This window comes from Dendrobates tinctorius, unplaced genomic scaffold, assembly GCF_039654945.1.
Source record: "Dendrobates tinctorius isolate UK_male_01 unplaced genomic scaffold, ASM3965494v1 ptg000028l, whole genome shotgun sequence".
Lineage (NCBI taxonomy): Eukaryota > Metazoa > Chordata > Amphibia > Anura > Dendrobatidae > Dendrobates > Dendrobates tinctorius.
In genome coordinates this window covers 37,291,285-37,318,140 of record NW_027361696.1, presented here as the reverse complement: position 1 = coordinate 37,318,140, position 26,856 = coordinate 37,291,285, and the positions used below count along the sequence as shown (strand labels likewise).

General features: G+C 44.3%; 1 protein-coding gene across 3 annotated transcripts in view; it reads left to right on the top strand.

Annotated features, from left to right (window-relative positions):
* Window positions 1-662: 662 nt before the first annotated feature.
* Window positions 663-26,856, top strand: part of LOC141085293 (B-cell receptor CD22-like) — a 221,488-nt gene continuing 195,294 nt past the window's right edge. For all 3 annotated transcript variants that reach the window (XM_073570571.1, XM_073570572.1, XM_073570570.1), the window contains exon 1: window positions 663-721. The gene's annotated coding sequence lies outside the window, so the exon portion shown is untranslated. The remainder of the gene's footprint in view (window positions 722-26,856) is intronic.

Sequence of the window (26,856 nt, the reverse complement as noted above, 5' to 3'; positions counted from 1 at the left end):
TTCCTTTAGCAAGTAGTTTATGCTGAATGTGTGACAATAATAGCCCTTGCTTTTTGCCTATGACTGAGCAAGGCACTGCAAGCTGTAGAGATGGGAAACATAAATGTACTGCTCAATTTAGTTAATGTATATGGATGTAATTTTAAAAAACATGATTTTATATGGACTTTTCAAAATACTACTAAAAAATTGGACAATATTTGGTTGCTATTTCTTCATTATATACGCCATCTGATTAGGCTGGCTTTATACAAAATTCTTCCTTGCTCATGGGACATCTTCCTCTCCTCCCTCAGCCTCTAGTAGCTGCCATGATCTGTCATTATCATCATTCCCAAATGGACAATGTTCCTGTTTCCTTAAAAGCTTTTTTTGTTTTCCTACCATCTTTGTGATTGATGGGGATCACAGTAGTCAAACATGAATGATATATAATTAATGCGATATTTAATCCTCAGACACGATTGCCTTTGCTGAGACAAATCCTACAATGAGTTAACATGCTTCAATAGAAACCACAGTGTAATGTCTATTGTTGATTGTCATCTTATCTATGAAAGGGCAGCAAATTCTGTGGATAAGGAAGATCTATAATAGAATGATTTGCAATAGAGGATGTTGTACAATTCAGGAAATACAGTAAAACAGAAACTTCCTCTTGTGTCAGATGCAGAAATTGAGTTGTCTTGTTGCCCTCCGGGACCTTTTTTTGTCACAACATGTAAGTATATTGATTAATATAAGCAATAGATCATAAACTACAAGATCTGCAATCAGAGATCTTTGTGGTTTGTTACATCTGTAACAACTGGTCACTGATACAATGTAATTCCCTGATGGGATACATTATGTGCTCCTTGCTATTTGTCTAAGGTATGTGACATTGTGCTGAAATTTGCCTTAAAGTGTAAGGGGAAAAGAATTTGAAACTACAGCAAAAACAGTTTAAGTGTTTTATCATAATTGTATATAACATCAGGAAAAGTAACAACAGATTGAAACTAAAGAAATGTCAGTACAGCACAGGCTGAGTGTAAGGAAACTCTAAAAGGGGAATGTTCTATTTTCTTTTTAAATTATATAAAAATATATTTTTCTCACACTGACTTTATTTGAAACCAACTTGTAAACAAAGTTTGGTAAAAATTAATCAAAACATAAAAGACTCTCGAGCCAGAAGTGGTGGACGACCCTTTCTACGTCCAGTGTACTCTGACTCGGCTATTTCCACCAATCCCAATGAATGATCGGTTAGATCCCCACTGATCAGTAAGTTATGCCTGTCCCATAGATAGAAGATGCTTTTGCGACCTAAGAAATTAACACTTTCATTGATTTACAGCTTTTTTAATTTGTCTTTTCTGGGTTTCAAACTTGGAGCTTTGAATGCAGAGGTCAGAGACACTGCCTGCGTAGCTACCAGATAGTAGGATTGTCTTTGTAGTATTCTATAGAAATAATAGTATTATTCTTCAAATAAAAAAAAACAAAAACATACAGTCACACTCACTGAACTCATTAATTATTCTACAACAACGGATATAACACACATCACTGGGAGAAATATAACAATTTTTATTGTTAAATGTAAAAGTTCAATACATCCAGTGACGAAAACATGAATCAAGAAATGAAGACATGAAACATGTATGAGGAGACAATCAAAAGAAGGGTAGTATTCAAGTACAATAAGTGGTAAAGTGGAATAATAACATGCTATAGGGTAGCTAAGTGATAAAACCCTAAATAGGTCCAAAAGGAGAACCTAGGATGTCAGGCTGATAGTAGAGTGCATATAGTGCAGACCATAATGGTCAAAATATAACAGCCATGAAAGCAACCAAAGGGAAGTATATACTTTATAACTTACCCATAGAGTTGTATGAAATGCCCATACACAATGCCACAAATGTGGATGGGCATTTTTCCTTATTTTAAGGTCCTTTACAGGTTATTGGCATGTTTATGGACATTGTGTTTATTACTCATTAATTGTTAAAAACAAAATCTTTAGCTATGTTCACACTATGTTTCATGAAAAGTTATATAGAATGTGAGCTGAAAGACTCCAAATCATCCTCAAAAATGTTCAAAAGCATGGAGCTTCTTTTCAGTTTCCACTCCAAAACTCAGCAAAAGCTCTCGGTGTGAACATAGATAAAGACATTTGGTGGGTGCCACAATTTTCTGTAGTATAATGATTGAAGTTGAGCTGTTTTTAATTTCTAGAGGACTGTGGATTAGGTTATTTTTTGCACTTGTTTAAAGTGGGCCAGTCATTCCCTATATTGTCTGCTATTAATAGTATTATTATTCAATGGTGTTAAGACTGATATCAGTAAGCGACTTGATATAATGATCCCGTAGATAGATATAAACTAATCAGAGGTATAAAGGATGGGTGAATATAAGAATATCAAGAGATTCAGGCGGATTGATTAAATATCTAATTTAAGTCAAAAGGAATTAAACAGCAGAACAGACTTCAAACTATTTATGGTATATGGGAATTCCTAATGAGAAAGTGCCTAGAAGACAGCTTCAAATATAAATCATCAGAAAAAGGGCAAATGGAAGACAAGTCTTAAAAAATCTCAAATTATTATTTTGGGATTATTTAAAAAATGTTTTCATTAAATATGAAAATCAAATAGTACATAAAACATGAGGACACTGCAACAAGAAAAAGTACCGCTGCACCATGACGGTAAATAGCATAAATGAGTGAAGAAAATAAACATCCCAGTTGATGTGAATTGATATTTACATATACAGATAAATTATGACCAAAAAATACTGCTCAAAAAGCAGAGGTTTATTTCCACATGTATAAGTAAACAGGGGGCAAGCCCCACGGAAAAACCAACGCGAAACACGTGTCGGGGGTTCTCCTGCCTGCATCAGTGAGGTAATATGCATTCATTACACTGTTTACTTATGGCACTTTAGCCTCTTACCTTCTTTGTCTACTCTGATGTCTCAGCATGCATCCCGGGGGTAATTATCCCTATACATTGCACTAGCAAGCATTAATGGCTTTAGTTACTTACTGTTTACATATCCTTGCACTCTGCACCTTTTTTACACCTTGATATTTTAAAGCTCACACAATGAATACACCGATAGGCGCGCGAAATTTGGCTCATCTTTCATCTTTTTAAGAAATCTCAAGATGGAAGAGGCCAGGAGCCATTTGGTGAGCTGCATTTCTTGCTACATGTTCACAGATTTACCAGTGGAAAAGCCAAACTTCACATGCCACAAATGCAAGCTTGTGTCCCTGTTGGAGGAAAAGTTGCAAAATCTCGAAGAGAGGTTAGCTACGTTGAAGATCATTAAGGAAGGTGAAGAGTTCTTGGACAGAGCAGAATTATCTCTTCATGTTACAGAAAGAGAAGAAATTCGAAGTGCACCTGAAGAAACAGAGGAATGGAGACATGTGACCCAGAGAAGCAGGAGGATCAGGAGGCAGTCAGCACCCATACTGCTCAGAAACCAGTACCAGGCTCTCACGCAGGAAAACGATGAAGAAATACATCAGGATAAGACTTTGCCAACAAACAGCAACCTTGTACGCCTTCAGAGTCCTCCTGGATGGAGAAAGAAAAATGTTGTGAAGAAGAAACGGAGAGTGGTGGTCATGGGGGATTCCCTGCTGAGAGGAACAGAGGCCGCTATCTGCAGACCGGATATAACCACAAGAGAAATGTGCTGTCTTCCAGGTGCAAAAATTAAAGATGTGTCTGACAGGATATCAGGACTCTTCAGACCTACAGATGACTACCCATTCCTGCTACTACATATGGGGACAAATGACACCGCAAGAAACGACCTGGAAATCATCTGCAGAGACTTTGAAGACTTAGGCAAGAAAGTGAAAGAACTGGGAGCGCAGGTGGTCTTCTCTTCCATCCTCCCAGTGGATGGCCATGGAACAAGGAGGTGGAATAAGATTCTGCAGGTGAACAACTGGCTAAGTCGATGGTGCCGTCAGCAACGATTTGGATTTCTGGATCACGGAGTGAACTACTTATACGATGGACTACTTGCTAGAGATGGGGTGCACCTTACGAAGACTGGAAAGCATGTATTTGGAAGTCGCCTTGCTACACTTGTAAGGAGAGCTTTAAACTAGAACAACATGGGAAGGGAAGCAAAAGACCAGAAAAAGCCATACACCTGACAAATGCTATTGAGAACTCTGCTATTAGAAGTGGAAAGGAAGAACAAAGACGAAAGAATCTAATTAATAAAAATATTGGAGAAAGAGAAACCAATCACAAACTAAAATGTTTCTATACTAATGCACAAAGCATGGGCAACAAACAAGGAGAATTGGAACTACTAACACAGGAAAAGAAATATGATGTAATTGGAATCACTGAAACTTGGTGGGACAATACACATGATTGGAATACAAGACTAGAAGGATACAACTTATTTGCAAGAAACAGACTTGATAAACGAGGAGGGGGTGTCGCATTGTATGTTCGAAACGCGTATATCTGCACAGAGATTGAAGCTTCAGAGACTGGGAGTTCTGTGGAAACTGTTTGGGTAAGAATTCAAGGACAGAACAATGGAAAGGACACCATTGTAGGCATTTACTACAGGCCGCCTGTGCAAGCCGAAGATATAGATGAACTCTTTATGCATCAGATGGCCAAGTTCTCCAAAAAATATGACATAGTTGTCATGGGAGACTTCAACTATCCAGACATTTGTTGGGAATCTCTCTCAGGCAAAACTAACAGGTCAAGGAAATTCTTATCCTCTCTTGCTGACAACTTTATCTTCCAAAAGGTAAGGGAGAAAACAAGGGGAACTGCTACCTTGGATCTAATCCTTATAAACAGGGAGGAAATGGTTGAGGAGGTAAAAGTGGCTGGGACCCTAGGAGGTAGCGACCATGCTATTTTAGAATTTTGGATAACTAGAGGTGGAAGACCTGTGAAGACTCAGACGTCAAGGTTAGATTTCAGAAAGGCAGATTTTAAGGGATTCAGAAAGAGAATTGGAGGGATCCAATGGCTGGATATCCTTAAAGACAAAAATGTCCAGGAAGGATGGGAAATCTTGAAAAATGAAATTCTCAAAGCACAGTTGTTAACAATTCCAAAAAGAGGAAGAATAGGAAGCATTTAAGGAAACCAGGATGGATGAACACAGAACTTAAGCACATGCTAAAAAGGAAGAAAAAAATGTTTATAAAATGGAAAGAGGGAGGCATATCTAAAGAAGAATATAATGCTGTCTGCAGAACCTGCAGGGCACAAATCAGATTAGCTAAAGCTGAAAATGAACTGAGGCTTGCAAGAGATGTCAAAAGCAATAATAAAGGATTTTGGGGATATGTCAAAAGTAAAAGAAAAGTCAAAGATGCTATAGGATTTTTACAGGATGAAAATGATGAAATGGTAAGACAGGATGTTGAGAAGGCTGAACTTTTAAATTCCTATTTTGCATCTGTTTTCTCTCAGAAAGGAAATGCAACATCAACTGTTATTCACTGTCCTATTAAGGGAATAGAAGAATCCAGGATATCTATAAACAGAAAGATAGTGAGGAAACACTTAGCTAACCTAAATGAATTCAAGTCTCCAGGTCCAGATGAATTACACCCCAGAGTACTGAAGGAGATAGCAGAAGAAATTTTTGAACCCCACTCCATAATCTTTGAAAATTCTTGGAGAACAGGAGAAGTGCCAGAAGACTGGAGAAGAGCAAATGTTGTTCCTATCTTCAAAAAGGAGAAGAAGGTGGACCCAGGCAACTATAGGCCGGTGAGTCTGACTTCTATACCAGGAAAGATCTTTGAACAAATTATTAAACAACATGTATGTCAATACCTGGATAAGAATGAAGTGATTAAACAGAGTCAGCATGGGTTTCTAACTAATAAGTCATGTCAGACTAACTTAATTTCCTTCTATGACGGTATCACTGATTGGGTGGATCAAGGAAATGCTGTAGATATAGTATATCTTGACTTCAGCAAAGCATTTGACAAAGTCTCTCATACAATCCTTATTGAAAAAATGGCTAAGTATGGAATGGACAAGGCAACTGTTAGGTGGATTCATAACTGGCTTAGTGATCGGACCCAAAGAGTGGTCATAAATGGCTGCACATCCAGTTGGAAGAATGTCTCAAGTGGGGTACCACAGGGCTCTGTCCTGGGCCCTGTATTGTTCAACATCTTTATCAACGATTTAGATGAAGGAATTGAGGGTAAACTGATTAAATTTGCTGATGACACAAAGCTAGGAGGGATAGCTAATACTAGAGAAGAGAGAGAGAGGATTCAAAAAGATTTAAATAAACTGGAGAAGTGGGCAGCAACTAACAGAATGGTTTTTAACAGGGAGAAATGCAAAGTACTACATCTGGGCAATAAAAATGAAAAAAGCATATATAGAATGGGAGGAATAGGGCTAAGTGACAGCACATGTGAAAAAGACTTGGGTATACTAATAGATCACAGACTGAATATGAGTCAACAGTGTGATGCAGCAGCAAAAAAGGCAAATGCAATTCTAGGATGTATTAACAGAAGCATACAGTCTAGATCACGTGAAGTCATTATTTCCCTCTACTCCTCTTTGGTCAGACCTCATCTGGAATATTGTGTCCAGTTTTGGGCACCACATTTTAAAAAAGACATCAACAAACTGGAGCAAGTTCAGAAAAGAGCGACCAGAATGGTGACCGGTCTGCAAACCCTGTCTTATGAGGAAAGGTTGCAGGATTTGGGAATGTTTAGTTTGCAAAAGAGAAGACTGAGAGGAGACTTAATAGCTGTCTACAAATATCTAAAGGGCTGTCACATTGTAGAAGGATCAACTTTATTCTCATTTGCACAAGGAAAGACTAGAAGCAATGGGATGAAACTGAATGGGAGGAGACACAGATTAGATATTAGAAAAAACTTTTTCACAGTTAGAGTGATCAATGAGTGGAACAGGCTGCCACGAGAAGTGGTGAGTTCTCCTTCAATGGAAGTCTTCAAACAGAGGCTGGACAGACATCTGACTGGGATGATTTAGCGAATCCTGCTTTGAGCAGGGGGTTGGACCAGATGGCCCAGGAGGTCCCTTCCAACTCTACGATTCTATGATTCTATGATTCTATGAATACTGTTGAATACTGTCATGGTATCTTTATTTAAATCACAGGATTTTTTGATATACATGTGGACATAAACCTCTGCTTTTTGCACAGTATTTTTGGGGCATATTTTACCTTTATATGTAAATATCAATTCACATCAATTGGGATGTTTATTTTCTTCAGTCATTTATGCTATTTACCATCATGGTGCAGCGGTACTTTTTCTTGTTGCAGTGTCCTCATATTTTATGTACTAATTGATTTTCATATTTAATGAAAAAAAATTTTAAATAATACCATAATAAAAATTTGAGATTTTTTAAGACTTGGCTTTTATTTATGGTATATGTGTCTGCAGCTTCTTCAAAGACTACTCACTCCATGTCCAGTCTGTTCCCCCATTACTGAGAAATCAGTGCTTGAATTGATATACAACTGGGGCTAAAGAGCTATGGTAGATCTTAAGCCTTGGTCACTCCTGCACAGTGCCACCTCCTTCTGCTCGACTGATGGCTGGTTAGGCCTGTTTCACACTTCCGTTTTTGTCATCAGTCAAAATCCACCAATTTTTTTTTAAAAAAACAGATCCGCCAAAAAAGGGGCGGATCCGTTTTTTCCTCCATAGACTAGCGTTAGTGGCGGATTGTGACTGATGGTTGTCCGTCTCACCTGCTTTTTGACGGATCCGCCAAGATTTTAGCGGCTCCCGGGCGGATGAAACGGACCCTGCAACGTTTTTTTGGCTTGACAGACCGCTATTTGTGGCTGCGCATGCCCGGCCGGGAGCTCTTTTAACCATTTAATACCATTCCAGGAGCTCTCTCTCGTGATGTCACCTCCATCCTCCCGCAAAATCACGGCCACCACCGACCTCCCGCTATGTCACCTCCGTCCTCCCACGAGATCGCAGCCACCACCGTCCTCCCGCAAGATTGCGGCCACCACCGACCTCCCGCGATGTCGCGGTCACCACAGACCTCCCGCGATGTCACTGCCACCACCAACCTCCCGCCATGTCACCTCCGACCTCCCGCGAGATCGCGGCCGCCGTTGTCACCACCGACCTCCCGCGAGATCGCGGCCGCCGATGTCACCACCGACCTCCCACTAGCTGCCGTGACGACCGCAGTCCCTTTAAATCACGCCCCTCCACGGATCCGTTCTCCTACGTGGTCCGATGTCATCCGACATCACTAAACGGCGACGGATCAGTTTCTTTCATCCATTGGCGGATTTCAGCTGACCGCCAACGATGGAGGTATGAAACAGGACTTAGCCAGAAGTCTCACAAATAGTGGTGAAGCAGGAGGAGGTGGTGCTGGAAGGGGAATAGCTCTGGAGTTACCAAAGCTTCAGATCTCTCATAGATCTTCAGCCTCATATGCATAATGATTCATACACTGATTTCTCTTAGTAGAGGAAAAGATTGGCCATATGTTAAGGTATTGCTGGACTTGATTTTGAAAGCGCAAACAGAATAATTAGTTTTTTTAGGGGCAAATCAAACTGATGTATTCCCTATAGAAAAGTAGCATAGAAAAAATGAATACTTTTAATTGTCCATTGTGGTGTACAGTATACTATGTAGATTAAAGAAGTTGATGAATATAGGGAACAACTTTTTAAGACCTGTGAGGACAAGTTTTACACATATTGAGCTTTTGTTATTGCAGTTTATTAGCTTTTTACAGCACTGCCAATTTGTTAAAAAGGATTATTATTTTTTGGTCGTTGCACATTTGCCAATATTTTTTTTCTAAAATTAATTTAATTTTCTATTATTTAAACAAGCTCAAAGGCAATTATCTTATAAAACGTTGCATTAGAAATCTGTTACAATGACGTCCAAGCATATTTTTTATTTATTGCATATTGCAAGCTGAGTGAAAACATTAATAAAGTACAGTAAATCAGCAATGACTACAACTAAAACTACAGTATATGCAACATTTACAATCAATGAATAACTAAAGATTGAATGAAAAAACTGCAGAAGAAGCAGATTAATACAAATTAAACAATGAAAGTTAAGACAAATGAGTAAATGTATCAATATTTTATTATTAATTAATATTAACAATAATAAATAATTATTATAATTAATGGCACTAGGACGTGTGTCACACCAGGAGTCCGGGATTCCAGAGTTAATGTTTTGTAAGGTAACAGCAGAAAGTATGCATAACCAGAAATAAAGTGTAAATAAAATGAACTTACTAAAAGCCTTTTCCCAAAATCCCTCAAATAATGGAGACTGTCAAAAGGTCTCAACAATGATCCACAGAGGTTAAATGTATTAAACATATGTAACCATGTAATGCATAAACAAAGTTACCTTTGTTGCTGACAATGTTCCCTTAGATGAGCACTCTGAGCTGCAGATGTGTTTTGGAAAGCTGTGTAGGCCGGTGCTTCAAGAGCTTTGAATGATAGCAGCTGCAAGGAAAGATGTGTCGGCAGGTAATAATCTTGCACATTTTTCAGCTTTAGCATCGCAGCTAGCAGAGCTGCCAGCTTGATGCTAAAGGTTAGATGGATATCGGTATGCTTTCCTAAGTCTCGAAAAATAAATGAGCATGTAGGTGTAAAACGCTGAGCCCAAGGGAGTAGTGATAGCTGCAGGTGAGGGAATGTCGGGAAAGTGTCAGTCCTTAGCAGGGCCGGATTGGGACAAAAAAGCAGCCCTGCCACACTAACCCCACATACTATAATACTCCCCCAACACGCGATCAGTGGATTTTGCTATACCTTGTCGTGCCCTTCAACACTCCTCTTAAAGGAGAGTTATGTGAAAAACCATATGTGAATGTCGCAGCTGTGCGCATGATTGACCTCTTCTTTAGAGTGCCGGTTTTCAGGATCATGAGGGTTCCAACGGTCGGACCCCAGCGACTACATCGGTCTCAGGATAGGGAATTACTTTGGCATAATCCATTTAAATGGGTTTTCCAATATATACACCATATTTTTTGGACTACAAGACGCACCTAGGTTTTAGAGGAGGAATTTAGGGGGAAAAAAAAACCTGAAGGAAAAAATGTGCTAAATTCTGTACTTAATATTCTCCATCCTGGAAAATATGGTCCCCTCATCCTGATACACATGGCTCCCTCCCTCATCCCCATCTTGGTATGCATGGCCCCCTCATCCCTATCCTTGCAGGAATGATCGCCCTCATCCCTATACTGGTATGCAGGGTCCCCGTCTCGTCTGAGCATGCAGGACCCCATCCCTAACCTGGTATGCAGGGCCCCATCCCTATTCTGGTAAGCAGGGTCCCATGCCTATCCTGGTAAGCAGGGCCACATCCCTATCCTGGTATGCAGGGCCCCATCCCATCCTAGTATGCATGGCTCCTCATCCCTCTCCTGGTAGAAATGGTCCACCTTATCCTTATTTTGGCAGGAATGATTGCCCTCATCCATATACTGGTATGCAGAGTCCCCATCTCGTCCAAGTATGCATGGCCCCATCCCTATCCTGGTATACAGGGCTCCATCCTTTACCTGTTATGATTGGCCCCATCCCTGTCTGGGTGTGCATGGCCCCCATCCTTATCCTGATATGATTGGTCCCATCCTTTTATCCTGGTAAACATGGCCCAATCAAAAAAGATTACAAAAACCAAACCATTAAACTTACCTTCCCGGCGCTCCCTCGCAGCATCTTGCTAAGACACCAGCAGGATAGGGGATTACTTTGGCATAATCCATTTAAATGGGTTTTCCAATATATACACCATATTTTTTGGACTACAAGACGCACCTAGGTTTTAGAGGAGGAATTTAGGGGGAAAAAAAAACCTGAAGGAAAAAATGTGGTAAATTCTGTACTTAATATTCTCCATCCTGGAAAATATGGTCCCCTCATCCTGATACACATGGCTCCCTCCCTCATCCCCATCTTGGTATGCATGGCCCCCTCATCCCTATCCTTGCAGGAATGATCGCCCTCATCCCTATACTGGTATGCAGGGTCCCCGTCTCGTCTGAGCATGCAGGGCCCCATCCCTAACCTGGTATGCAGGGCCCCATCCCTATTCTGGTAAGCAGGGTCCCATCCCTATCCTGGCAAGCAGGGCCACATCCCTATCCTGGTATGCAGGGCCCCATCCCATCCTAGTATGCATGGCTCCTCATCCCTCTCCTGGTAGAAATGGTCCACCTCATCCTTATTCTGGCAGGAATGATTGCCCTCATCCATATACTGGTATGCAGAGTCCCCATCTCGTCCAAGTATGCATGGCCCCATCCCTATCCTGGTATGCTGGGCTCCATCCTTTACCTGTTATGATTGGCCCCATCCCAGTCTGGGTGTGCATGGCCCCCATCCTTATCCTGATATGATTGGTCTCATCCTTTAATCCTGGTAAACATGGCCCAATCAAAAAAGATTACAAAAACGAAACCATTAAACTTACCTTCCCGGCACTCCCTCGCAGCATCTTGCTCCGACACCAGCAGCTGCTTTATGTTTGTAAGCAGCTCATGGCAGTTATGTCATGTGCTGCTTGCAAGACGAAAGGCAGCTGCCAGAATACTGTGTTTTCTGCATGCCGGGGCTGTTCATCGAGAGAGCAGTGAGTATTCATAGTCTCCCGTCCTGCCCCCCACTTCATCATATGCAGCCCCCCTCCCCCCCACTTCATTATGTGCAGTCCCGTTTACCCCCTACTTCATCATGTGCAGTCCCCTTAACTCCTTCCCCCGTCATAATGTGCAGACCCCCTTTAAAGGGTATCTGTCACCCTTTTTTTGGACTATGAGCTGCCATCTTCGACATCAGGGGCTTATCTTCAGCATTCTGTAATGCAGTAGATAAGCTCCAGATGTAACCTGAAAGATAAGAAAAAAAAAGTTAGATTATACTCACCCTGGTGTCCAGTCCGGTCCGATGGGTGTCGAAGTCAGGTCCGGCACCTCCCATCTTCATACGATGCCGTCCTCTTCTTTCCTTCCTGTCGTGGCTCTGGTGCAGGTGCACTGCTCTGTCCTGTTGAGGGCAGAGCAGAGTCCTGCAGTGCGCAGGTGCCAGGAGACGTCCGGCACCTGCACACTGCAGTATTCTGCTCTGCCCTCAACAGGGCAGAGCAGTGCCAGAGCCATGACAGGAAGGAAAGAAGAGGACGGCATCGTATGAAGATGAGAGGCGCCGGACCGCAACACCCATCGGACCAAGAACAGACCACCTCCCGGTGAGTATAATCTAACTCCTTTTTCTTCTCTTTGAGGTTACATAGGAGGCTTATCTACAGTATTACAGAATGTAATATAATATAATACAGCCCCCCCATAGAATATAATGTAGCCCCAAATAGAATATAATACAGCCCACCTCCCCTTAGAATATAATGTAGCCCCCGATATTATATAACACAGCCTCCCCCATAGAATATAGTGTAAAATGTACCCCCCATGGTATATAACACAGCCACATAGCATATAACACAGCCGCATAGTATATAACACAGCCCACATAATATATAGCACAGCACAGCCCCCCCCCCCCAAGAATGGCCCCATAGTCCAGACAGTACTCACTTTTGCATTGAAAAAGAAAAAAAAAAACCCCACACTATCCTCACCTCTCCTCATGCCCCCGACCCCTGTCTCCTGCTCTGCCTGGCTGGTACACAGTGAGTGCGCAATGACGTCATCGCACACCCACTGTGTGTCAGAGGGAGAGCGGGGAATGATGGGAGAGGGAGAGTCAGCTGACGCTCTCTCCTCCATCCTTCCTTTAAACAGTTCAATGTGGCAGTGGGGGGGGAGTTGGCACTAGGGGCAGGTGGGCTCCCTTGCCTCACAGGGGCCCATAGCCTGCAGCCCTGGTCAGCGCATGCACCAGGGCCTGTGCAGAAGAAAAAGTGAAAAAATACCTGCGCTGGCTGACTATATCCTGAGGCTACCCATACAATTGGATGTAAATGAGTGTACTACTTACTTCATGCAAACTGTAGGGCTGCAGATGGATCCAGCGTGCACCACGTGTGGAGATGGCTGTACCACGGTGGTAAAAACAGAGACGCAGTAGCGTCTCAGAAGCTGACAGCCGCAATAAACAATGGCGGCGCTCTCCGGCCGAGAGGCGCCGCCGGCGTGCAGCGGCTGAGGAGGATCAGGTGACGTCTCGGCTGGAGAGCGCCGCCATTGTTTATCCATCTGCAGCCCTCAGTTTGCATGAAGTAAGTGATACACTCATTTACATCCAATTGTATGGGTGGCCTCAGGATATAGTCAGCCAGCGCAGGTATTTTTTCACTTTTTCTATTTGCAATTGGTTTTCCTTTGGGTGTGCACAGACCAAGGACATTTACCATCAGCGGCTGTATTGCACATATCCACCCCCACTTGCATTAGGAAGCGCCGGTGTATATCTGTTATTTTATACCTGCGCAGAAGATTTAAAGGGCCGGTGGCCCAATTTGAAGCCTAGAGCCACCGGCCCAGCGGGCATCTGCCCGCCTGGGCAGATTATCAATCCGGGCCCGGTCCTTAGCAGCTGACAGCTCAAATATGCCGGCTATGCAGTGTTACTACATAAACCTCAGTGCCCCAGCATGTGTGATTTTCAAATAGACGTACATATGAGGAAAGCCAGACATGGGGGAAGGGAAATTAGTATGTCTCCGTAAACCCCCGTGTGGTTAATGAGTTTTAATTTTTTAATACATTTCCAAAAATTTCTACATTTCTGTTTTTTTCAGTCAACATGGGGTGCAGAGTGTACATTAATGAGAAAAAAATTAACGTTTTTGAATTTACCAAATAGCTGCAATGAAACAAAGAGTGAAAAATTTAAAGGGGTCTGAATACTTTCCATACCCACTGTATATATTGTGCAGAGCATAGAGCAAGGTGTGTACACATACTGTATACACTCTTCCATATATGTACAGACAGAAGGGAGGGCTCTAGAGAGAGAAATTTTCTGGGAGATAGGAGAGCCGAGTCTGCAGACATACGCAAAGAAGTGAGTGATCCCCACCCAGCCACTCACCCAGCATGAAAGTCACTGCGATGTCAGAGTCAGGAATTTTGGGATAATCTGAGGTGACATCACAGGAAGTCAGTGGATTCTCAGCCAGAGATCAGGTGACCAAGGGAGCAACTAAGGTTACAGAAAGATTTGAGAAAGCAACATATTTAGAAAAAAAAGCTTATCAATGGCCGTTAGTTCACATGAGACTTACAAAGTCTTATCTAATCCCTTTTAGGGTACGTGCACACGCTGTGGATTCCGCTGCGTTTCCGCAGCAGTTTTGGCCGCTGCGGACCCGCAGCAGTTTTAGCTGCGGTGTACAGTACCATTCAAATGAATGGGAAAAAAAAACGCTGTGCCGACGCTGCGGAAAAATCCGTGCGGATTTGCTGCGGTTTTGAATCCGCAGAAAGAATTGACATGTCAATTCTTTCTGCGGAAACCGCTGCGGGTTCCTATCTCCACCATTGTGGAGATAGTGAATCCGCAGGACCAAACCGCAGGCAAAACCGCAGATAATCCGCAGGTCTTTTGACCTGCGGATTATCTGCGGTTTTTGCAAAATCCGTGTGGATTAATCCGCAGCGGATTCCGCAGCGTGTGCACGTACCCTTAGGGTATGTTCCCACGTAGTTTTTAGTCTCTGCGGATTTTGTAGAGAAAACCGCAGGAAATCCGCAGGACAAAGTGCTGCGGTTTTTCTGCGGATTATCTGCGTTTTTTCTGTGGTTTTGCCCTGCGGTTTTACACCTCATAATGGATGAGGTGTAAAACCGCAGCGTTTCTGCACCAAACAATTGACATGCTGCGGATTGTAAACCGCAGCAAAACCGCGCGGAAAAAAACGCAGCATGTGCACAGCTTTTTTTTATTTCCATAGGAAATAAAGGTACTGTACAACGCAGCAGAATCTGCTGCGTTTCTGCAGAGCCAAAAACGCTGCGGAAACGCAGCAGAATCCGCAGCGTGTGCACATACCCTAAGAGTTTAGAAATAGTTACAGTAGACACCAGGCAAGACATACTACCATCTCGGGTTAGCAAAGAAGGAGTTATTGTCATTTCCAGTTGATTGGGCGTTAAATAAGGGACCCTGAAAAATTGATGTGCTGTATGGGGGTCCCAACTAATTCCTGCGTTCTGCATATGGGGCCCAATTTCGTAATTTGTGTGTTTTTGTTTCAAGTTAGTTGTCTTTTCTTTATCTTGTGTTATTTGCTATTTTTTTCATGCAAAAATCTTCAAAATGGTGCACTTGGTCCATGAATTTTTCAGAAAATTATTTTTTTTTATTTTTGCTTTTAATCTTTTTTTTTTAAAACATTTTAGTGTAAAAAGTCACGTTGCTAAAATGTCACATAATTTGTGTGAAAGACTCCATACGCACATAACATTTCTCATGAAGATGGGGTTAGGGAAAACAGAAATGTTGAGACCTTTTAAAAAGAAGCAATTGATGAATCAGCAGAAAACATCTGTAAGGGCTCGCTCTCACTTGCAGTTAAATCGAACGAATGCAATCTGATTAAAAATCGAATTGCTTTCATACCAATTTAATCCTATGCTTCTAATCTCACATTTTTCCTTGCTCCTATCAGATTGCAATGGGATGGGAAAAAAATGCAGCATGCAGAATTTGGATCGCACAAACCCATATAAGTCTATAGGTGCATGTGAAACATCGCACTGCACTCAAATTTCACCCGAATGCAATGCGATTTCCGTCGATGCTGGTAGCAGAGAATAAGGAGAAATTAATTTCTCCATCTCGTCCACACCTTTGCTACAATTCTCTCATGCGAAAGGATCGGAGCACAGAGCACTGACACTCAATTCCTGCTCACAGTATAGCAGGAGCCGAATGTCATTAATATATCGCATTCGATGCTCTCACATCAGATGTCATACGCTAGTAGGACCCCAGCCTCACTGGCGGACATACCGCATGAGCAGCCAATGTGGCTGCATTGGGGCCTGGAGGTGGAAGGGAGCCCCTGCAGGACAGCTAATAAGGGCAATCTGGCCTGTTTATCTGGCCCCAATGGGCCCCTTGCCAGATTGCCCTCATGTGCGTCGGGCAGGGAGAGATCCCTGCAGCTCCACTGCCTGCAAGAGAAAATGGCAGTGGAACGGAGCTGCAGTAATCCGTCCTGCTCCCTGCCCACGCTTCCTGTCTCTCACACAGTCAGCAGCATGGCTGGATGATGTCATCATTTAGTGCCGAGGCTGTGCCAGAGAGGTGTCATGGTTAGGACATGGTTAATGTCCTGTTCTCACAGGGTTAACATTTGCCAGCCTCTTTGGATCTGGGAGGGGTATTTATACTCACTCCAGACTAGGATTCCCTGTCAGCTATACTGTTGCTCTGGTTGTGTGTCTAACCCCCCTGGTGTGCGTGTATACTGCATTGCTTGTTTGATTAATGTGTATGACCCGGTCTGTCCCCTCACTCTGTACTCCGTCTCTCATTTTGGTACTATTGTCTTCTCTGGTTCTGACCTCCTGGCTTGGCTATTGTTACTCAATTACAGTTTGTCCCTATTGTACTGTCCATTGCCCATTCTGGTTTTCTGATCTATTGCTACGTCCTGACTATTCGCTCTGTCTAACCCTTTGGTACTGTCCTGCTATCTCGTGCTTTGACCTGGCTTGATATGGTTTACGTCCCTGTCTATGCCCCTTGGTAACTTGTCCCGTAGTTACCTTTCTAGGAGTTTCCTTGCAGCTCCTAGCTCTGTGGAGCTTAGGTCACACCCCCAGCAGTCACGTACTTCAGGTCCTGAAAGTCTGAAGCGCGCATCATCACCACTGCTGCCTCACTCCACAGGTATCTTTGAGTACTGTTTTTGTACTCAGGACACGCGCACTGGCTCAGTGAGCAAGTGCAGTGCGGTGTTCCTGACATTATAGTTGACCCTTTCAGTTTTTTTTCCTCTGAAGGAAAAGAAAAAAAAAAGTGTGTTATCCTCATGGATCCCATACAAGCTTTGGCTGATCAGGTCAAGCACCTGACCGAAATGTTCCACAAACTCAATGTGGAACAGCGCACGATGGCCCATACCCAGCAACAGTTGGTGGATACTGTGCAGGGGCTCCTAGTGCTGGGGACAGAGATGTGTCATTGGCGTCCCCCGAATCTCCGGTCAAATTGCCAGACCCTTTCTCAGGGGATAAAAGGGACTTCAGGTCGTTCAGAGAAGAATGCAAGCTTTTTTTTTTTTTCTCTGAGGCCCCACTCCTCCGGGGATGAGTTCCAGAGGGTGGGGGTCATCATTTGCCTACTTCGGGAGGCTCCACAGGCATGGGCTCTCTCTCTCTCTCTCTCTTCCTCTGCTCCTGAACGTATGTCTGTGAATTTGTTCTTTGAGGCTCTGTGGCACATTTATGATGAGCCTGATAGAGTGCGTCTGGCAGACGATATAGTGATGAGTGTGACACAGGGGAGGCACTCTGCTGAATGGTTGTGCTCAGAGTTTAGACGTTGGACCGCCGAAGTATCCTAAAATGACACTGCCCTGAGGGGGTTGTTCCGCAGGGGCCTGTCTGACCGTCTGCAGGATGCTCTGGCATTACATCCTCCCCCTGATACCCTGGAGGATGCCATGATACAGGCGGTCCGTATGGACCGGAGACTCCGTGCTAGAGGAATGATGCAACAAGAGTCTCCCTTGTACCCCAAATTGTGTGACACTGCACCTGTATCTGAGCCCGTGGAGGTTGGGTCAGTCTCGGTTAAGGAGAGAGAAGGCACCGTAGAGACAATCTAATATGCTTTTACTGTGGAGCCTCTGGACATTGGAAAAGGAATTGCCCCTCCTGCCCTTCTTCAGAGAAACCATCAGAGAAACGACTGAGTCTGGGCAACAATCGAGGAGGTTGTCCTGACTCCCAGGTACATTTTTTCTCATGTAAAAAGATGGTGCTCCAGGTTGAATTTGATCTAGCTGGCGGTCCTGTTCAGACTACCGACTTTGTTGACTGTGGTTCCTCCATTAATCTGATTGATGCCCAAGTTGTGACTCTTAATAAGATAGGGACAGTCAGGTTAAAAGACCCTGTTAAACTTGTGGCTGTGGATTCATCCCCTCTTACCCGGAATGGAATTTGCTTTATGTCTGAAGTTTTTTCTATGAAAATGGGTTCCACTCATGTGGAAAAGTTAAGTTGTTTCATTATGAATAGTCTGCCTGCAGGACTGGTATTGAGGATGCCCTGGTTACAACACCACAATCCTCTCATAGATTGGGTGAAGGGGGAGATCATCCGATGGGGATGTAATGATAATGATCTGTGTTGTAACCCGGTTCCTTTTGTCAATCCGATAAGATCTGTATCTGTGTCGTCTATCGGTCTGGAGGGTATTTCGGAGTACCTGAGAGACTTTGAAGACGTGTTTTCCGAAAGTGAGGCTGAGGCGCTCCCACCACATAGACCATTTGATTGTGCTATCGATTTAGTACCTGGAGCCAAATTACCCAAGGCTCGTTTGTTTAATTTGTCCGGGCCCGAGCGCCAAGCTATGAAAGAGTACATCAAAGAGAGCCTTTGCAAGGGGCATATTCGGCCCTCAGTCTCACCTGTGGCAGCGGGGTTTTTCTTTGTAAACAAAAAAAGATGGTGGGTTGCGACCGTGCCTCGACTTTCGGGAACTGAACAAAATTACTGTTAAGAACAAGTACCCTCTCCTGTTGATTCCCGATATATGCAACCAACTCACGGGGGCCAAATGCTTTTCTAAGCTTGATCTAGGAGGGGCTTATAACCTTATAAGGATCCGGGATTGGGACGAATGGAAAAGAGCATTCCTGACAACTGAGGGTCTGTTTGAAAACCTGGTTATCCCCTTCGGCCTCACTAACGCTCCTGCTGTTTTTCAGAGCTTCATTAATGTTGTTTTTTCTGACTTGACTGGGCGTTATGTAGTCATCTACTTGGATGACATCTTGATATACTCTGAGGTAGTCAGTCACACTTACACCATTTACGTACGGTTCTTATGAGACTCCGGGAGAACCACTTGTCTGTTAAGCTGGAGAAGTGCTCATTTTTTATGCTAGAACTGTCTTTTCTGGGTGTAATTGTATCCGGGGAGGTATTCCGCATGAATCCAGGGAAGGTTCAGGCCATTACCGATTGGGTGCAGCCTCATGACCTGAAGGGGGCAGCGATTTCTGGGCTTCGATAATTATTATAGGAAGTTCATTAAAGGGTTCTCGTAGGTGGTGAAACCCTTGACGGACCTCACTCTTACGGGGGCAGATGTAAAAAAATTGGTCCGTGGCCGCAAAAAATTCCTTCCCTTCATTAAAGAAGTGTTTTACCACAGCCCCTGTGTTGGTACAACCCGATTCGTCAAGACCTTTTATCGTCGAGGTCGACGCTTCGGAGGTGGGGGTGGGGGCAGTATTGTCACAGGGCCCCTCTACCATGACTAACCTCAAACCCTGTGCCTTTTTCTCTAAGAAGTTCTCTTCGGCCTAAAGAAACTATGATGTCGGTAACAGGGAATTGTTAGCGGTTAAATTGGCCTTCGAAGAATGGAGGCATTTTTTTTGGAGGGGGCCGCTCATCCCATTACGGTCATCACTGATCATAAAAGCTTGGCCTATATCGAGTCTGCTAAGAGACTGACCCCCAGACAGGCTCGGTGGGCACTTTTTTTCTCAATTTCATTTTACCATCACGTTCCGACGAGGGTCAAAAAAGGTAAAGGCGGATGCCTTATCCCGAAGTTTTGATTCTGTGTCCCCTCCAGAACCTCCTTCCTCCATTCTTCAACCGGGAGTGGTTGTAGCCGAAATCTCCTCTGAGTTACAAAGAGAGAGATTCTGGAAGCACAAGCACAAGCTCCCAGGAATAAACCCCCAGGTAAATTGTTTGTACCCGAAAAATTCCGTCTCACACTCCTTCAAGAATTTCATGATTCTGTGTTAAGTGCACATCCTGGTATTGCAGCTGCCCGGGGGGCAGTAGCTAGGGGTTTTTGGTGGCCCTCTATGGGTACTGATATAAAATGGTTTATAAATACTTGTGGGGTGTGCGCGCTCTAAAAGCTCTCAGGTCCGGCCAGCCGGGGAGTTGGTGCCTTTGCCAATACCGGATAAACCATGGACACACCTGTTCATGGACTTTATCACTAATCTTCCATCTTCCAAGGGCAACTTAGTGGTATGGGTAGTGGTTGATAGATTTTCTAAGCAAGCCCACTTTGTGCCATTACCTGCGTTACCATCTGATGAAACCTTGGCCCACTTGCTTAGGCTGGTTTCACATTAGCGCTTTTTAAGCGCACGCACGGCCGGGGGTAGCTCTGCCCCCGAGCCGGCTCTCTGCCCGGCGTGCCCGCCCCTTGCTTGTAGCGCCGCCTCCTAGCGCACAGCGGCGCCTGCGATCGGCGCACCCTATCTTTAGCATAGGGTGCGCAGATCGTGCGCAGGCCGTGCGCCAGTTGCGCTTTAACCTGCGCTGCGCACTTTTGATGGTGCGCCGTGCGCGCCAAAATCCGAAAAGTTTGATTTTGGCGCGCACGGCGCACCGTCAAAAGTGCGCAGCGCAGGTCAAAGCGCAACTAGCGCACGGCCTGCGCACGATCTGCGCACCCTATGCTAAAGATAGGGTGCGCCGATCGCAGGTGCCGCTGTTTGCTAGGAGGCGGCGCTACAAGCAAGGGGCGGGCACGCCGGGCAGAGAGCCGGCTCGGGGGCGGAGCTACCCCCGGCCGTGCGTGCGCTTAAAAAGCGCTAATGTGAAACCAGACTTATACAGCACATTGTTTGATTGCATGGAGTGCCCGTGAACATTGTGTCGGACAGGGGTGTGCAATTTGTGGCCAGGTTTTGGAGAGCGTTTTGTATGAAGTTGGGGGTCACGTAGTCATTCTCCTCTGCCGGAATCCAATGGACAGACTGAACGCACCAACCAGTCGTTGGAGCAGATTCTGAGATGCCTGGCCTCCTCCAGACAGGAAGACTGGTGTGAAGTATTGCTCATGGCAGAATTTGCATTCAACTGTCGTATTAATCAGTCTACTGGAAAGTCTCCCTTTCAGGTCAATTATGGGTTTGTTCCGCAGTTTGGGGAATTTTCCCCTATGGATTCCGATTGCCCTGGTGCCGAGGGTATGGTACAACAGTTAAAAACTCACTGGGGGGAGGTGCAGGGGAACATCTCCAAAGCCCAGAAGAAGTACAAACATTTTGCGGACAGGAGGGGGGGTTGGGTCCTGCATTAACAGTGGGGGAAAAAGTCTGGTTGTCCACCCATAACATCAAACTTAAAATACCCTCTATGAAGTTGGGCCCAAAATTTATTAGCCCATACAAGATTGTAGAGGTGATCAACCCGGTGGCATACAGATTACAGTTGCCCACCTCCTTCAAAATATCTAACGTCTTCCACAGGTCCCTATTAAAACCGGTGGGGATAGTTAGAGAAGATCCCTCATCTGTGGCTCCACCAGTGTTGGTAGAGGGTCAACTGGAGTATGAGGTAGGGTGCATCATTGAATCACAGTGGGTGTGCCAGAGACTTCAGTACCTTATCTATTGGAAGGGATATTCCGTTGAAAATCGGTCATGGGTTCCAGCCAGTTCGGTGCACGCTGATCGACTGGTGCAGGCTTTTCATGCCAGATACCCTGAGAAACCTGGGGGTCCAGTGGCCCCCCATTAAGGGGGGGATACTGACATGGTTAGGACATGGTTAATGTCCTGTTCTCACAGGGTTAACATTTGCCAACCTCTCTTTGGATCTGGGTGGGGTATTTATACTCACTCCAGACTAGGATTCCCTGTCAGCTATACTGTTGCTCTGGTTGTGTGTCCAGCCCCCCTGGTATGCGTGCATACTGCATTGCTTGTTTGATTCCGGTGTATGACCCGGTCTGTCCCCTCACTCTGTACTCCGCCTCTAATTTTGGTACTATTGTCTTCTCCGGTTCTGACCTCCTGGCTTGGTTATTGTTACTCAGTTACAGTTTGTCCCTATTATACTGTCCATTGTCCGTTCTGGTTTTCTGATCTATTGCTACGTCCTTACTATTAGCTCTGTCTAACCCTTTGGTACTGTCCTGCTATCTCGTGCTTTGACCCGGCTTGATCTGGTTTATGTCCCTGTCTATGCCCCTTGGTAACTTGTCCGTAGTTACCTTTCTAAGAGTTTCCCTGCAGCTCTTAGCTCTGTGGAGCTTAGGTCACGCCCCCAGCAGTCACGTGCTTCAGGTCCTGATAGTCTGAAGCACGCATCATTACCGCTGCTGCCCTGCTCCACAGGTATCTTTGAGCACTGTTTTTGTACTCAGGACATGCGCACTGGCTCAGTGAGCAAGAGCAGTGTGGTGTTCCTGACAAGAGGAAGCTGACGGCAATGGTGATGCTGTGGGACAGCGTCCGGAGAGGTGTGGAGAGGTGAGAGGTGCTGTGTGTGTGTATCGCTGCGGGGGGAACATGAAGAGAGGTGAATGGTTGTGTGTGTGTGTGTCACTGCGGGGGAACATGCAGAGAGGTGAATGGTGCTGTATGTTTAGGTGGAGGAGAGGGCAGTGATAGGGGAGATGGCAATGATGAGGGTGGTGGGGGCAAAAGGAATGATGGTGGCAGTTGAAAGGACAATGGTGGGGGAGAAGGAAATGATAGAGGTGGTGAAATGGGCAATGATGGGGGTGGTGGGGAGAAGGCAATGATGGTGTAAGTAGAAAGGACAATGATGGGGGTGGTAGGAGGGTTGAAGGCAAAGATGGTGGCAGTTGAAAAGATAATGATGGGGTGGTGGGGGAGGAGGAAATGATGAAGGTGGTGGAATGGACAATTGTGTGGGTGGGGGAGAAGGCATTGATGGTGGCAGTGGAAAGTACAATGATGGGGGTGGTGGGAGTGAAGAAAATGATGGTGGCAGTTGAAAGGACAATGATGGGAATGCTGGGGGAGAAGGCAATAATGGAGGTGGTGGAGGAAAAAGCAATGATGGAGGTGGGGAAGAGGGCAATGATTAGGGTGGGGGAGAGAACAAAAATGGGATGTGCGGGAGAAGGACAATGAGGGGTGTGGGGGATTGCGATGGGAGGAATGGGGATTTATAGTGGATTTATTAACAGGGGATGTGGAGGAAGACGTTATTATCGCTTATTATGTCTAAAACAGTTCCTTAGTATATAGTGTACTTGCTTATTATGTATAGCGCCGTCCCTCCATATATAGTGTAGTCACTTTTTATGATGCTGATCCTTATATTCCTACCTCTGCTGTTATGTACAGTGCTGTCTCTTACATAGTTTGTTATTTTTTTTTATTCACAGCGCCCTCTTTTATTACATATTCCACTCTCTTGTTAGATATAAAATGACTGCTGATGGAGGAGCCGTGAACAGACTATCAGTCCATCAGCTCCTCCATTAGAAAATAAGCTTTCCCATGCTCCATCAGCCATCATTGCATTGTACAGCTAACAAGACAGGACGGTATGTAATAAAAAACAGGGCTCTACAGTATATAATCCAATATGTAAGGGACAGTGCTGTACATAACAAGAGAGGACACAGTATAATTAAGGATGGCAATATACATAATAATAATCTTTTATATAGCGCCAATATATTCCGCAGCGCTTTACAGTTTAACAGTTTCAAAACACAAGTCATAAGTAACAACGTTAACAAAACAGTAATTAAAGTAAAATAAGACGACCCTGCTCGTGAGAGCTTACAATCTACAATGAGGTGGGGGAGATACTGTACAAAGTACAGGTGTGTATTTACAATGATGTACAGTGGGGAAAAAGTCAGTCAGCAATAGTGCAAGTTCCACCACTTAAAAAGATGAGAGGCGTCTGTAATTTACATCATAGGTAGACCTCAACTATGGGAGACAAACTGAGAAAAAAAAATCCAGAAAATCACATTGTCTGTTTTTTTTTCATTTTATTTGCATATTATGGTGGAAAATAAGTATTTGGTCAGAAACAAGCAATCAAGATTTCTGGCTCTCACAGACCTGTAACTTCTTCTTTAAGAGTCTCCTCTTTCCTCCACTCATTACCTGTATTAATGGCACCTGTTTAAACTTGTTATCAGTAAAAAAAGACACCTGTGCACACCCTCAAACAGTCTGACTCCAAACTCCACTATGGTGAAGACCAAAGAGCTGTCAAAGGACACCAGAAACAAAATTGTAGCCCTGCACCAGGCTGGGAAGACTGAATCTGCAATAGCCAACCAGCTTGGAGTGAAGAAATCAACTGTGGGAGCAATAATTAGAAAATGGAAGACATACAAGACCACTGATAATCTCCCTCGATCTGGTGCTCCACGCAAAATCCCACCCCGTGGGGTCAGAATGATCACAAGAACGGTGAGCAAAAATCCCAGAACCACGCGGGGGGACCTAGTGAATGAACTGCAGAGAGCTGGGACCAATGTAACAAGGCCTACCATAAGTAACACACTACGCCACCATGGACTCAGATCCTGCAGTGCCAGACGTGTCCCACTGCTTAAGCCTGTACATGTCCGGGCCCGTCTGAAGTTTGCTAGAGAGCATTTGGATGATCCAGAGGAGTTTTGGGAGAATGTCCTATGGTCTGAAGAAACCAAACTGGAACTGTTTGGAAGAAACACAACTTGTCGTGTTTGGAGGAAAAAGAATACTGAGTTGCATCCATCAAACACCATACCTACTGTAAAGCATGGTGGTGGAAACATCATGCTTTGGGGCTGTTTCTCTGCAAAGGGGCCAGGACGACTGATCCGGGTACATGAAAGAATGAATGGGGCCATGTATCGTGAGATTTTGAGTGCAAACCTCCTTCCATCAGCAAGGGCATTGAAGATGAAACGTGGCTGGGTCTTTCAACATGACAATGATCCAAAGCACACCGCCAGGGCAACGAAGGAGTGGCTTCGTAAGAAGCATTTCAAGGTTCTGGAGTGGCCTAGCCAGTCTCGAGATCTCAACCCTATAGAAAACCTTTTGAGGGAGTTGAAAGTCCGTGTTGCCAAGCGAAAAGCCAAAAACATCACTGCTCTAGAAGAGATCTGCATGGAGGAATGGGCCAACATACCAACAACAGTGTGTGGCAACCTTGTGAAGACTTACAGAAAACGTTTGACCTCTGTCATTGCCAACAAAGGATATATCACAAAGTATTGAGATGAAATTTTGTTTCTGACCAAATACTTATTTTCCACCATAATATGCAAATAAAATGAAAAAAAAACAGACAATGTGATTTTCTGGATTTTTTTTTCTCAGTTTGTCTCCCATAGTTGAGGTCTACCTATGATGTAAATTACAGACGCCTCTCATCTTTTTAAGTGGTGGAACTTGCACTATTGCTGACTGACTAAATACTTTTTTTCCCAACTGTATTTACAATGATGGTCCAGCCATCTTGAGAAGGTGGGGGATAGAGATAGTGAATGGGCTACATACTCACACTTGCACATAAAATGACTTTGATTAGTGAACGTGATAGGCTGCTCTGAATAGATGTTTTGAGAGAGCGCCTAAAACTGTGCAAATTGTGGAAAGTCCTAACACATAATAAAGGAGACTATGTAATATATACATTTATGTGTGTGTGCAGCTATATACTAATATATATATATATATATATATATATATATATAAAAAATCTGCTCAAAAAATAAAGGGAACACTTAAACAACAAAATGTAACTCCAAGTCAAACTTCTGTGAATTCAACACTGATTGTGATTCAATCTCTCCTGCTGTTGTGCAACTAGAATATACAATAGTTAGAAATGATAGGTAGGCCACTATCATCAGGGCCGGCGTTAGCAGCAGGCAGACCGGGCAGCTGCCTAGGGCCCCCGATCCCCCAGCTAGCGGAACATCACACAGCTGCTATGGAGCCCGTGAGGCAGGGCGTCCTGCCTGCCACCAGCACCGACTCCCCTCGCCGCATTGAACTATACCGTCGTCATAGATGCCTGTATAGTTCAAAGCAATGATGGAGGAGAGAGCAACAGATGACGCTCCCTCTCTCATCATTCCCCTCTGCCACTGTGGGTGCACGATGACATCATATCATCGCGCGCCCAGTGTGTGTCAGGCAGATTGCAGCTACTGAGACCGGAGCCGGGAGCAGCGTGGGGCACGAGGAGAGGTTAGGATTGTGTGTTTTTTTTAAAAATATAGCCATGAGTACTGTGGCGCTATGGGGGGATGGAGGAGGCTGTGTTATATACAATGGGGGGGGGGAGGATGAAGGAGACTGTGTTATATACAATGGGGGGAGAATGGAGGAGGCTGTGTTATATACAATGGGGGGAGGATGGAGGAGCCTGTTATTTATAATGGGGGGAGAATGGAGAAAGCTGTGTTATAAACAATGGGGGGAGAATTGAGGAGGCTGTTATATACAATGGGGGGAGAATTGAGGAGGCCGTTATATACAATGGGGGGGGAGAATTGAGGAGGCTGTGCTATACACAATGGTGGCACATTATATTGTATGGGGGCTTCACTATATTATGAGGGGGCTACATTATATTGTATGGGGAGCTTCATTATCTTCTATGAAGGGGCTACATTATATTCAATGGGGGGCTGGATTATACTCTATGAGGAGGGCTACATTATATTCTATGGGGGCTGCATTATACTCTATGAGGAGGGCTACATTGTATTTTATGGAGGGGCTACATTATACAATATAAGGAGGCTGCATTAAATTCTGTGGGGGACTGCATTATACTCTATGAGGGGGCTACCATATATTCTATGGAGAGGCTGCATTGTTCTATGTGAGGG